Source organism: Pygoscelis adeliae, unplaced genomic scaffold (assembly GCF_000699105.1).
Source record: "Pygoscelis adeliae isolate BGI_AS28 unplaced genomic scaffold, ASM69910v1 Scaffold632, whole genome shotgun sequence".
NCBI lineage: Eukaryota > Metazoa > Chordata > Aves > Sphenisciformes > Spheniscidae > Pygoscelis > Pygoscelis adeliae.
Window position 1 is genome coordinate 51,202 of NW_008824227.1, and position 10,466 is coordinate 61,667.

Here is a 10,466-nt window from a genome sequence, read left to right on the forward strand (position 1 = left end):
GGACTACAAATCCCATCTGACAAACACATAGACCTCAATGCCTTTAACATGATTTCAGCAGGCAGAGGTACAGTCAGCCAGGAGCCCAGACTATGACCTGCTAAAACTGAGCAGAAGATGAGCTCAGTAGACTTTTAGTAGGTTTTGCTTTTGAAAAAAGAGGGCCTGACTGAACTAAATCTACTGAAAAAAGGATCTTTTTCTCTTGTTGTCTAGACAAGGCCTTCAGGGTTTCCCCGCATGTCAATCTGTGCCATTGCTTTGAAGACCTTTGTGGAGAAACTTCTTATTGATTGTTTCCTATGCTATAATCCTCCTTGGCTCTTGCAGTGGGACTTCCCATGAGCATGGCGTGCCATTTTAAAAAGTATTGTCTCATTGTCTAGACAGGTATAAAAGTTGTATTTTTAGAATGACTTAGCAAACACTTTTTAACACTTTTTAGCATTTGACTTGTCCTATCTATGCAAGGTTTCAAAACGCGTTAGTCAAGCTGCGTTAGCTAATATCTTTAAAAACACAACTTTTATCCTAGTCTAGACATACTGAAAGAAAGTGCTTGTCCTGGGACACACCCACATGAGGGTACAGCCGTTTTAAAATGAGTCGGGACTGTCCGCTACCATGCAATTGTGTCTCAATGACTTACTGCAGCTATCAGGATAAAGATCACGGCCTAAAAGGGGAAGAAGTAACTTTGCTTTACACACATCAGTTCTTCCACTTCCTTCTCTATATAAGAAGGAACCCTCTTACCCAGCCAAAAACCTCCTAATCTAGCACACAGAGTCAATCAGAGAGCAGCTCAGACCTCTTGTAGACCGAAGGTATAGAGAGACCCAGTTCTGCAAAAGGCTGGGCCAGTGGCCGAGGTTACTCTCCAGGGACTTGTCCTCCCAGTCGTCACCAGACCCTTTTGGTTCTGCCAGGGGAGCCCTTTCCAAGCCTACCTTGAATCAAAATAGCCCAAGTTAGTGTAATCAGTTTAAAGGATGGTGACACTTTAAAGAAAAGGTCTGCACTAGCTAGGTTCATTTTGACTGATGGGTGTCGGAGCTCTGCTGGCACATCGGAGAAAGTTTTGTTAATTGAGGGAGTTTAGTTGGTTGATTCTGGGCTCCTTGGCTAGTACGACACTGGATTAAATTCCGCTCTGAGCATGTCAGTGCCAGTTAGATGTGGGCAGGAACTGTGAATGAGTTGCTCTGTTGGCTGAAAACAAACACAGAGCTGTATAATTCAGGGTGGAAACAGCTGAGGAGGAGCTGTGCTGCGAGTAGAAGAGGCTTCAGGGGCTCAGAGGCACAGAGAGTGGGATGGGACGGTGGCTCTGCAGCCCCCGCGGTGTCCCGGTGCAGGCAGTGGAGCAAACCAGGAATTCCTTCTGAAGTTTGTCAAGTGGCAAAGAGAAATTTGCCAAATGATTGTTCTGGGTAAAGTGCAGAGACTGCCCTGGCAGCGGGGACCAGACTGTAGCTTTCCACCCCGGCAAGATTTTGGGATAACCTAGCGATCAGCACTCCCTGCTAGGAGATGGGTGGGGTCTGCTCTGCCGAGCTAAGCCCGTTTCTCTGGCTTTGGCCTTGGAGGCTGACACAGGCAGCGTTGTCTCAGTCACCGATACTGTGCCTCGTACAATATTGTCTCCTTGGTGCAATAACAGCCCACCCCCCGCCCCGGCAAGCATCTTACCCCTAGTGAAGCAGTCTAATTTTATTCAGTGGAGCGGCAGCGATAGTGGCAGCAGCAGAGACGTCCGCTCTCGGCAAGCTCTGCCACCTGGATCTTGCCTGTGTGAGCAGGCAGGAGACGTACAGCACTCCGCAAAATCACACCCCTTTATGGTAACTCTTTTTGGGGAGCTAAGGATTGAACCCAATCAGATCACTAGTCACTTCTGAAAATCTTGGTCAGAACTGCGTGCAGGTAGTCTTCATGTTGTTCACGGTTTCCCATACTGTGGTACGAGGAGACAATGCTGACACTGCAATAGCTGAATAAGACACCCATTTTCTGCCAGTGCTACTCTCATAATGAATATTGTTCATGTTCGGCACTGGTTTGCTCCGCCAGCTACCTCCCCCCTCCCCAAACCTTTGGGAGTGTCTGGGCGGTGAGGGCGTACTCGCAGGAAGTGCAGGTGATGAATATCAGCATATATTAGAATATATTTATGCCTTAATTAAAAAAATCTTATACTGGAAAGTCACTGATTTACCTGTTAACACCTCCACATTGCACTGCAGTTTTTCTCCTTTTTTAACCATTGCCTGGTATTTTTGCTGTAACAAAATATATGCTACCTGCAGATGGAAACAAATGTTTTTGCTAGAGAAGAAAATTATGCTACAGATGCCTGCAAGTGACATGACACCAGAACTCCTCTGAATGTTACGTGTGGTGGGATACGACTGCTTGATTTCAGAATCTTTTGCAAGATGGTAGTAATAAATTTCTTACAGTTGTGGTTGGGAAGGGCAGTTTATATTGATTCATTGTCAACCACTCCAAAATGAGATTGCTGTGTTGTAATACAGCCCTCGGAAGGGATTTCCCAACAAAATTATTTTATGTTCTTGTGCATTTTTTTTTCCCAAATATGATACTTTTGCCTCATGACTGTCACCTGAACTATCAATCGCATGATTCATTAACACAACCTGTACAATCTTATTTTCTATGTATACAATCAATACATCTAGCACTGCCAACTGAAGCACACATGATTATATTTTAAAATGTGGAGTATTAAGTTATTTGTTGGTTGCACCAGAACAAATGTAGGATAAATAACAGCATTAAACAACAAACGAATTAAGGCCTTATTTTTCCTTAGTTGCTTACGGAATCTGCATTACTACATACTTTCCATTATTTGCAAATTACACCAGACTGATTGAATAAATGCTTTAAAATGGGTCCTGAACGCTGGTTTAGAAGCACAGAGGAAGTGGTTTCTTAGACAACTGCTACCCACATATTGATTTGATAACAGGGAGGTGGAGGGGCGAAGATGATTATGTTGATGTACGGAGCTGTTGATTGTTTAATTGAAGGTAAATTTTTTAGCTTCACTAGTCAATTACCTGATCTCATTAAGTTCTTAAAAATCACTAAAATACCATTCTGGCTGAAGCAGCTGCACTTTGCTACTATATTGTCTAAAGCATTAGGAAAATCATTTGCTAATGGTGATTTACAAATGTAAACATGTGATATTTTTAGCATCCAAATAAGCTTTCTCCATGTGAGAGATCTTGAATGACTACCGTGCACCAGGTATGTAAAGACAAAGAAGGATATGAAATGTGTTTTCATGTTTGCTTAAATGATCTGTAAACTTCTAAATATTTTAAGGTTTTGTCTAAATATTCAAACCTTATCAACAGAGTGGAAGATGGAAGAAGAAAAATCACAATTTCTTGACATTAAAGCTGTTTCAAATACAAATGTAAGAAGTTGTTCAGTGCCTGGCACAAAACAGAGGTTGTTTTAAGGATAAATGTAAACTAAGAGTACAGGGATCTCGTTAGGTCGTGCAGAGAGGAAATGAGAAAGGCAAAAGCCCAGCTAGAACGCAACCTGGCCACTGTCGTTAAAGACAACAAAAAAAGTTTTTACAAATATATTAATGACAAGAAGAGAGCCAGGGAGAATCTCCATCCTTTATTGGATGCGGGGGGGAACATTGTCACCGAGGATGAGGAAAAGGCTGAGGTACTTAATGCCTTCTTTGCCTCAATCTTTAGCAGGCAGACTAGTTATCCTCAGGGTACTCGGCGCCCTGAGCTGGAAAACAGGGACGGCGAGCAGGATGAACCCCCCATAATCCAAGAGGAAGCGGTCAACGACCTGCTACGTCATCTGGATACTCACAAGTCTATGGGGCCGGATGGGATCCACCCGAGAGTGCTGAGAGAGCTGGCGGAGGAGCTCGCCAAGTGGCTCTCCATCATCTATCAGCAGTCCTGGTTAATGGGGGAGGTCCCGGACGACTGGAGGCTGGCCAATGTGACGCCCATCTACAAGAAGGGCCGGAAGGAGGATCCGGGGAACTACAGGCCTGTTAGCCTGACCTCAGTGCCGGGGAAGATCATGGAGCGGATCATCTTGAGGGCGCTCACAAGGCATGTGCGGGACAACCAGGGCATCAGGCCCAGCCAGCACGGGTTTATGGAAGGCAGGTCCTGCTTGACCAACCTGATCTCCTTCTATGACCAGGTGACCCGCCTAGTGGACAAGGGAAAGGCTGTGGATGTGGTCTACCTGGACTTCAGTAAGGCCTTTGACACCGTCTCCCACAGCATTCTCCTAGAGAAGCTGGCGGCTCACGGCTTAGACAGGTGTACTCTGCGCTGGGTCAAAAACTGGCTGGACGGCCGGGCCCAGAGAGTTGTGGTAAATGGAGTTCAATCCAGTTGGCGGCCGGTCACGAGCGGTGTTCCCCAGGGCTCAGTATTGGGGCCAGTTCTGTTTAATATCTTTATCAATGATCTGGATGAGGGGATCGAGTGCACCCTCAGTAAGTTTGCAGACGACACCAAGTTGGGCGGCAGTGTTGATCTGCTCGAGGGTAGGAAGGCTCTGCAGAGGGACCTGGACAGGCTGGATCGATGGGCCCAGGCCAACTGTATGAGCTTCAACAAGGCCAAGTGCCGGGTCCTGCACTTTGGCCACAACAACCCCATGCAGCGCTACAGGCTTGGGGAAGAGTGGCTGGAAAGCTGCCTGGCGGAAAAGGACCTGGGGGTGTTGGTCGACAGCCGGCTGAACATGAGCCGACAGTGTGCCCAGGCGGCCAAGAAGGCCAACGGCATCCTGGCCTGTATCAGAAATAGTGTGGCCAGCAGGAGCAGGGAAGTGATAGTGCCCCTGTACTCAGCACTGGTGCGGCCGCACCTCGAATACTGTGTTCAGTTTTGGGCCCCTCACTACAAGAAGGATGTTGAGATGTTGGAACGTGTCCAGAGAAGGGCAACGAGGCTGGTGAGGGGTCTGGAGAACAAGCCTTATGAGGAGCGGCTGAGGGAGCTGGGGTTGTTTAGCCTGGAGAAAAGGAGGCTGAGGGGAGACCTCATTGCTCTCTACAACTACCTGAAAGGAGGTTGTAGCGAGGTGGGTGTCGGTCTCTTCTCCCAAGTAACTGGCGAAAGGACGAGAGGAAATGGCCTCAAGTTGCGCCAGGGGAGGTTTAGATTGGATGTAAGGAAAAATTTCTTTACTGAAAGAGTAGTTAAACATTGGAACAGGCTGCCCAGGGAAGTGGTTGAGTCACCATCCCTGGAAGTATTTAAAAGACGGGTAGATGAGGCGCTTAGGGACATGGTTTAGTGGGCATGGTGTTGTTGGGTTGATGGTTGGACTCGATGATCTTGGAGGTCTCTTCCAACCTTAATGATTCTATGATTCTATGATTCTAAGACAGCATTTGGCATCCCTGTGGAGGAAGAAGCCCCGTGCTGTGAAGATGCTATTGATGCCAACATGGCAGCACAAGGTAATGGCGCCCTGGAGACTCCGGAGCAGCAAGGACGACTCGTCCTGTGCCTGGCCTCGTTACTTTGGAAGTTGCTGATAGAGGGCTTTGCATAGCACCTCCCAGATTCTATATGCCATGGTGCACGCAGTACTGACATATGCACTGCTAGTAACGTGTGGCATTTTATATAGTTCCAAACATCACATGAACACATTCTTCCAGGTTAACACATTCATTTTGCAGGATGACTGTCCCAGAAAAGGTAGGTGATCAGTCAACGGTTATATAGTAATGTCAGAAGCCCTTTCCAAAACCTACATGGCAAGAGTTCTGCTTCCTTGAGTACTTTTGTTTGTTTGTTTTGTTTTTAGACCAGTTCATAGAAAGACAGCTGCTTTCCTTGCAGAAGGAGGAGTCTGGGATGAATTTCTTCATTCTTGCAAGCAGTGTGACTTCAGTCACAAGAACCTGATGAACTCTCAAAAGGAGCTAGACATGTTTTCCGCTCAGTGCAAAGATGTAACAAGAGGTTATGAATCAAGTTCCAGAATGAGAGATAAAGGAAGAATTGTTTTGGTTTTGTTTCTTTGGTTTTTTTTCTTCACAAAGGGGTAATGGTAGATATTAGTAGTTGAGAAATAATTTAGAACAAATCCAGTAACACCAGGGCTTTCCAGGTTTTGGAGTTATTCCCACTGATGGCTGTTTCTGGTTCTGTGCCAATCTGTGTACCACTTACAGTCTCTTTGGAGTCAAAGAAGAAGGAACAAAAGCACATAGCACTGATGAAGAAAGGTGCCAGTTCCCCAACCTTAGAGCACATGCCTCCAAACTTCTCAGGAAATAGCATTATTATCTTCCAATAGTTATCTATTATAACTTTAAGTTCCCATACATCAGTAGCTCCCAAACTACCTGTATGCCTGTTACTTAGGTTTTTAGGTACCTGAACTGAAGTGCAAAGTGCAAGGCAAGTGAAACTGTTAGTGTTGCATTTTGAGGTTATGTAAATTGGCAACCGGATTCTGCACAAGGCATTGATATAAATTATGAGATCAACGCCAAATTCTAGGGCATTCACAGCGAGTCTTCCTTAATGTTACGGTACGTGCCAGAAGGTATTTTATGTTGTAACACAAACAGTGGCATGAAAAAGACAAAACCCACTTTTCAGTCAGACAAATCGATTTCGATCTTTCAGGCTGCAGACTGCTGAGGGTCTCCTGCCCGCCCCCATTGTTTTTAGACTGGCTATTGCCTTTTTAGGGTGTGGGGAGGGGGATGTCTCGGTCCTGCACCGCTCTCTATTGACTGTGGGATCGGACAGAAAGAGTAGGAGCTGTGTAGAGCTACTCCGTGACTCATTTGTACTGTCATGGCAGACAAATCTGTTATGCCAGTGTTATTGTGATCGACCTGTCTGTCCAAAATGGTACTGAAACCTTTCTCGGGTTTAAATAGCACAAACCCATTTTCAGAAGGGGTAGAGCCAGTATAACTTGGTTTACCATCGCAGTTTCTGGAATGATAGCAAATTCGGCTGTGATTTGTTTACAGGAACAATTAAACCATTTTAAACACTGATTCAAAGGCATTTCTTGGTGATAGCTGCTATCAACAGTGGGTTGACTTCCTACTTGGTAAGCGGGCCAGGAGAGCCATCCTGGTGGAAATGAGAGCCTGGGAGCTCTCCTCTGAGCAGAGCCCCGTACGATAGGAAGTCCTGCACAGAGAAGCTCTGGGAATAGCCGGCTCAGGAAAGTGCCCAGGGCCAAGTATTTGCAGAACTGTTCTGAACTATCGTTCTGCTTAAGGTCTTTGTGGTTTTGAGATAAGAAACTGAGGAAACTGAATAAAAGCAACCAAAAGAGTGAGTTGTATAAGAATATCACTTCTGTGTGCAATCTCCTCCCCCTTACAGACCCGTGCACTGGAGGAGGCTGCCTTGCTGCTGTTGGTAAACAACTTTTGAGGTGTTTGACTGGCATTAAAGTTCACGCAGCTTCTTAAATGCCAAATATCTCCTAACCTGCACCCCGAAGGACACATGCTGATACATGGCTATACGTTTACAAAAAGCCTTTGCAGAACAGAATGGTGGAGAAGAATCGGGGTGTAATTTTCTTGAATATAGGTATTTAATTCTGAAGTCCATCTTTTTAAGCGCTCCTTAGTTTTGAGTTGTATTTTTTTTCTTTTGTGTTTATTTTCAGTGATTTTTCACTTCATTTTCAGAGTATGAAGAAGAACTTCTCTGGTAGCATGAGCTATACCAAATCCCACAGGTTGCACTTTATATTGATTTATGCGGCAGACTTAGCTAGGAGTGTCAGCCTGAAGAGACCTTTTTCCTAATCAGTAAGTCAACACATTTCCTAAAATGAAGGTGGTAGGTGATTACTTATTTTGTGTCTTTCATTCCTTTTTCATTTGGGTTGAGCTCATGCTGTCTTACACAGCACTGGATTGCATTTAAGCTTTCTAAAACATGTTCTCCAGACAGGGAGCAATTACAGTGCAGTGTATTCTGAAACCACAGGAGTCTGAAGTCATAGTATTTGATAATAAAACACATTTCTCAAACTTATGCCTTCCAAGAATCAGCTCATAATGCTGGGAATATAATGCATAATGAATGATGATTTCAGTGATTCGTAAGGATTTGTCTCATTCTATTTCTAGATATGAGTAGGTAATTAACTAGCCTATAAATATACATACATTTAAAAGCAGAATTTCCTCATGCCCATTAAGATCAGTAGTATATGATACAAAAACACTGAAGTGTTTTATTTTATCTCCGCAGTAATCTTTTCTCTAATTAGGTACATCTTATTCCCAAGATAATAAACTTTCTGACAAACCTTTTCATATGATCACTCATAAATACTAAGGCTTTTAATAGTCATATCGTCCAATGCTTATATTGCCTAGCCAACATTTACTGTGAATCTATTAATGACCTGCTTTTAATTCCTAATGATACTAAAATTAAATTAGCTATGTGCTCTCTTACAACGTCTGTCTCCAGATCTAGAGGACTGTTTATACAAGCGATCAGGGAAGTTAGCTGTTCACTGGCAGGGCAAGTGTCTGCAAATAGTCTCTGCAATAACATATTAGCCACTGCAAATGGAGGAATATGAATTAAGCATATAGATTTTGCACTTGTTTCCCTTGTGCCTCCCCCCCCCTTTCCTTGGCATGTTTGCTAATACATTTGTAATGTCAGAAATGGCTCCGAATGTGGAGCATTAATTAGACGTGGGAACTGGAGCATAAAATAACATCTACATTTTATCCTTTTTAATCAAGAGGAAATGCTCTAATGTTGGATTTAGATTTAATGCAAAACTAAATATTTGACTCACTATATATTATGTCAGTAGATTAGCTAGTATTTATCACAGTTTTCAAAACTAGGGCTTTAATGCCTCATTTGACATGATTTTGTCAGTCCCTGGCAGAAAGCTGATAAACCGTCCATTTATGCCATTACAGCTGCCTCTTGTAGCACTGTGCTGCTATGGAGAGGGGTCAGTTGTCATTTACTTAAAACCTTTGGTTTTGGTCATTTTATAACAGGTTCATCTTTCAAGTTCATTTGGCTGTATTACAGTAGATAAGTTCCAGACTATAAATCACGTTTTGATGGTACAAAAATAACCTAAATTGACCAAGTGGCCAAAAGTTATCTAAATACTGCACTCTTTCTGTCAAGGTAGCTGAAGCTGGAGTTAAAACTACTGCTGGACTTCCATTTCTTCCCTTATTTTCAGTTTCTTCTCCGTAAGGATTTTTTTTTTCTTTGCTTGGGGATTTTTTTTTTTGTGTGTGAACAGGTAGCAAGAAAAAAGGTTTTCCACACAAAATGGCAAAGCTGAAAGGGACCAAATTATATGACCTCTGCTGACCAGATAAGATGATTCCAGAGGATCCTCTAGCTCTAAAATCCTCTCCAGGTGTGTGGTATTACCCAGGTGGGGTTGTGGGAATGGGCGACATGTTACCCTGCACCCCAACTCTTACAGACAACGTGGATATGCCAGTGCCAAGTATCCTGGGCCCAGAAGATCTGCATTGGGAATGTCATCGCTCCTACTGACCTCTATTGTATTACTTGCCATTTCCATTGCTAAGAGCTGATATAGGTCCAACTGTAGATGTGTTTGAGACGATGAAAGCCACCTACATTGTCTGAGATGATGGAAGCCCAGGTACGAAATGGCTCCAACCATTCCTCCAGAACAGGGCAGATTCTCAAGTTATACAAATGCTGCGCTACACTCCTCTTGTAAAGTCCAAGTTACATCAAGTCTTGTTATAAATGCAGCAAAACTATTTACCATTGATTTCTAATTCACCTTCTTTCTCCTTGGTTTTAGAAGAGGATACTGCATCACTGCCCCACTGAGGGGGCTGCAGCACTGCTGGGATAGCTGTGACAGCCCAAGGAGTTGAAAAAGAGCTGGGTATTTCTGTTTCTTCTGTGATACCTTTCACTTCATCAGGCTCTGCTGAGAGAATGAGAGCTTTACTAGTTTTATCAAAATCGGTAAAATAGTAATAAACAGACAAATGCAATCCCTGCAAGAAGTGCCACTCTGACAGGCAGTGCTTGGTCCCTCACCCGCACTGGCAGGTGAATGGCTTCCTGCAGGACTGGCTGAAGCTCTGTTGGATAATTGGTGAGTTAGTTGCACAACGGACTCTGCGTTCAGTGTAGTGACTCCATTAGAAATATGAAATGTGTGTCTATTTAGGAAGTCTGGCACATTTTTACAATTGTCCTAATGAAATGAATCGCTGAATTTCAAGTCAAACCTGAACTTCGCCCTGTTTCCAGAAGTGCAAAGACAATCAAGCCACTGACTTCGAAAGAGCACAACTCATCCTGCCAATTTTCTTTCCTTTTTTTTCGGTTGATCCCATTGAAGCCAATATCAGCATCTGCATGAGTAAAATGAGCATTTACCTTTGGTGACTG